Source organism: Alexandromys fortis, unplaced genomic scaffold, assembly GCF_014885135.2.
Source record: "Alexandromys fortis isolate MF-2015 unplaced genomic scaffold, M_Fortis_MF-2015_v1.1 scaffold_12, whole genome shotgun sequence".
In the NCBI taxonomy this organism is placed as follows: Eukaryota; Metazoa; Chordata; class Mammalia; order Rodentia; family Cricetidae; genus Alexandromys; species Alexandromys fortis.
In genome coordinates, this window is record NW_026067937.1 from 10,526,358 (window position 1) to 10,529,912 (window position 3,555).

Below are 3,555 nucleotides of genomic sequence, written 5' to 3' on the forward strand. Positions count from 1 at the left end.
TAATTTTTAATTGGTGCCTTCCTACTTTCATAGCTTCTATATTTCATGTAATATTCTTGTTTTTCTCAACAAAAAGTAATAGAATTTTACCTATTTTTCTTACTTTAATGCCTCCTCTGATATTTTTTGTCACATCACATTATCCATGTATTCATATGCTTTATTTCAGTGTTGACTTTTCTAATTAAAATGTCCTCTTTCGGAGTCGGGCGGTGGTGGTGCACGCCTTTAATCCCAGCACTCAGGAGGCAGAGGCAGGCGGATCTCTGTGAGTTCGAGGCCAGCCTGGTCTACAAGAGCTAGTTCCAGGACAGGCTCCAAAGCTCAAAAAAACAAAAAAAAATATTAAAAATTTTATAATAGAAATATTTTACTTACATTTAATATATATTGATTTAAGATTAGAACTAGTTTATTTTATTTCGATTTTTACACATTTATGGTCTATCTTTGCCATAAAAATCAATACACTTACTTAACCACCTATTAATAGGACTTAGAATAAAAAAAACTTAGTATATTTTTAAATATACCAACACAAGTACACTTTTTGATTATTAACAACTAATATATGCAATATTATTTCCAAAATAATTTTGTGATCTTAGATTACATTAACTATTTCCATATTCTTCAACGTCTTCTATAACTGTATTCATGTATCCCTTAGGGAAATCTCTATTGCTGTGATGAAACACACTTCCAAAGCAACTTGAGGAAGAAAGGATTCATTCAGCTTATGGTCAAAGGAAGTCAGGATAGGGATCAAGCAGGATAGGATCCTAGAACCAGGATGTACATACCATGGAAGGATGTTTACAGGTTTGATCACTATGGTTTGTTCATCCTGCTTTGTTATAGAACCCAGGACCACTTACACAGGGGTGATCCAAACTACAATGGCCTGGTGCCTCCACATCAACTTCTGGTAATATATATATTATGTATGGGTCAGTATATCACATTATCTTATTTTCTTAAATGACGCTAGACCTCTCCAGTGATTCTAGTTTATATCTATCCAGCACAAACTGTTTTATTTCTCCACATATTTTCATCTCCAAAATTTATTATAACTAGAGTGTCTACAATAGATATTCATTATTTTCATTATATTCACCCATAATGTTGTCATCTTGAACTTTATTTCATTTCTATATTGTTACAAGGATATTCTTGTTTTCTGTTGTACAAAACAAACTTGTTTTACTTTGCATGAGTGGTTGTCAGTGATGAATGTTCACTGACTTTAAATATTTCTGTCTTTATGAAAAAGGTTTTTACTTTGCATAGATTTTTAGATAAATACCTATTTTATATCATTTTTTCAAAAGTTCAAAAATTAGTAAGTTATAAATTATGTTTCTCACTGAAGCCTATTCATCAATCTTCCATTTAAGTTTAACTTTTTGTTTTGGATACTTTGTTCTTTTATTATAATTTGCTTAAGTTTATATGTGTCATAAATATAATGCATCTTCTTCTGGAATGTGTATCACAATGTCTTTTATACTTTCTGAAATATTAGAGCTAACATTTTTTTTGGAAAGTCCTTTCTCCCGAATCATTCTTTTCTTCAATAGAATTTGTTAAATTGTAAAACATTTTTACAAAATAAGCAAGCCTCCTTGCTTTTGGGAATGCATTACTTTCAATAAAATTATTACAAAAAATATCTAACAGAATGATTTAGTTGAAGAAGGATATATTCTGGCTCATAATTTAGGACAGAACTACAATGGCAGGCAAACATGCTGGTGGGACTGTGACATCTGAGTTTATCTCATCGCTACAGTCAGAAGGCAGAGAAATATGAATGCTGCTCACCTGGCCTTCTCCTTTCCTCCAAACACCTCAGCTCACACTCATAGTGGATCCTTCTTCATACGATAAATGTCTCTGAAACACTTGTATCAACTATGGATTTGTTTCCATTTTGATTCTAAATCTAGTAAAAAAAATTCTGTAATTATACCATACTTAGGTTTTGTCTAGCTCAGTGACTCTCAATCTTCCTATTCTGGGATTCTTCAAAATATTTTCTCATGTTGTGACCCCTAACCATAAATTATTTTCGTGGCCTCTTCATATCTGTAATTTCATTATTGATATGAATCATAATACATATCAGTGTTTTCCAATGGTCTGTGAAATGGTCTTTTGATCACTCAATGGGTCACAACCTAGTTGAGAACTCTGGTCTCAACTAGCTGCTATTAGCTTACTATGTTTCACCAATCTACTCTGGTATATTTTTCTTTAATAAACATTAATGTTCCAAATATTTCTTAACTTCTTTTATTTTGCTTCAGTTTTAAACTTTAAATTTCTCCACATTATTCATCTTCTTGATTTATTAATGATATCATATTAGAGGACACATGTGAAATTTAATCTCTGTATTACTTCCAAACACTTTGTGATGCTTAACTTAGTGATCGACACCTACCATCTTAAAAGGTAGAAGGTAGAGAAAGGAGGATCAGAAATTGAATTTCTTCAGATTCATACTATGCTACATAGCATGTTAAAGGCCAACCTGATCTACATAATATACGACCTCAAACAGCAAAACAATAAGCACAATCAAACACAGAACCTGAAGACATTTTGTCTTGATTCTTCCTATAGAATGCCTACTATTATTTACTAGCAAGTAGAAAACTAAGCCACCTGCCATAGCAGCAGCTGACACAATATTATTTCTTCCCGATGACCTTTCTTATTCTTCTGGCTAACTTCTAGATCTAGAAATAAAACCACTTTAATAAACAGTAAAATAATCTGCCTAGAACCTGCTTTTTATAGATATAGTTCTAGGTGTGTTTTATGCTTTGCTTCATTTCTGATGGTCTATGCTTCTATACTCCAGTTTCTCAGACCCATTAAGTACTTTCCAGACTGTCAAAACATTCATTAATCATTCCATATTTCTTTCATTAAGATTTTTCTCACTCATTACACTGCACAATTTGAATTGAATTGGGAAATAACTTGAGCTAAAATCCAGACACTATGTTACTGTCAGTTTCCACACATCTCTCCTCTCCCACATCTGGGGTGCTCAAACTATGTCTCTTTAGGAAGCTAATCTCAAATTCCAATTTCTATTTTTTAAAATTTAAATTTCATGTTTCTTTCTTCCTGTTTTCATAAAATCACTAAATTCTGTGTTGGTTTCTCTGCATCCTGGCAGTCACCCTTTGCCAAGCTCCTTGGCTTCTAACTTTGAGCCATCAGGATTTGGAAGGACCCCAAGGAGAAAGTAAGGTGTAAGTTGTTTAGCCTCAGTAATTTTGTCCTCACTCAAGATGTAGCACCTCCTGCTACATCACTTCAGGAGTCCCTGAAAACTTGACATGTGAATTCTTTTCCTTTTTAAACAACAATTCATTTTGAAAATTTTGAAATATTGAATGAAGGAAATTTCAGAAATCCTAGCACCAACTCTTTTTCAAGGCTCTGGTTAAATAGAATAGATTTTGTTATAGATAAAAAAATTTTTCCAGACTCTATTCTAGTTCCTACATTCAGTTGTACATTTAAATGTAATAT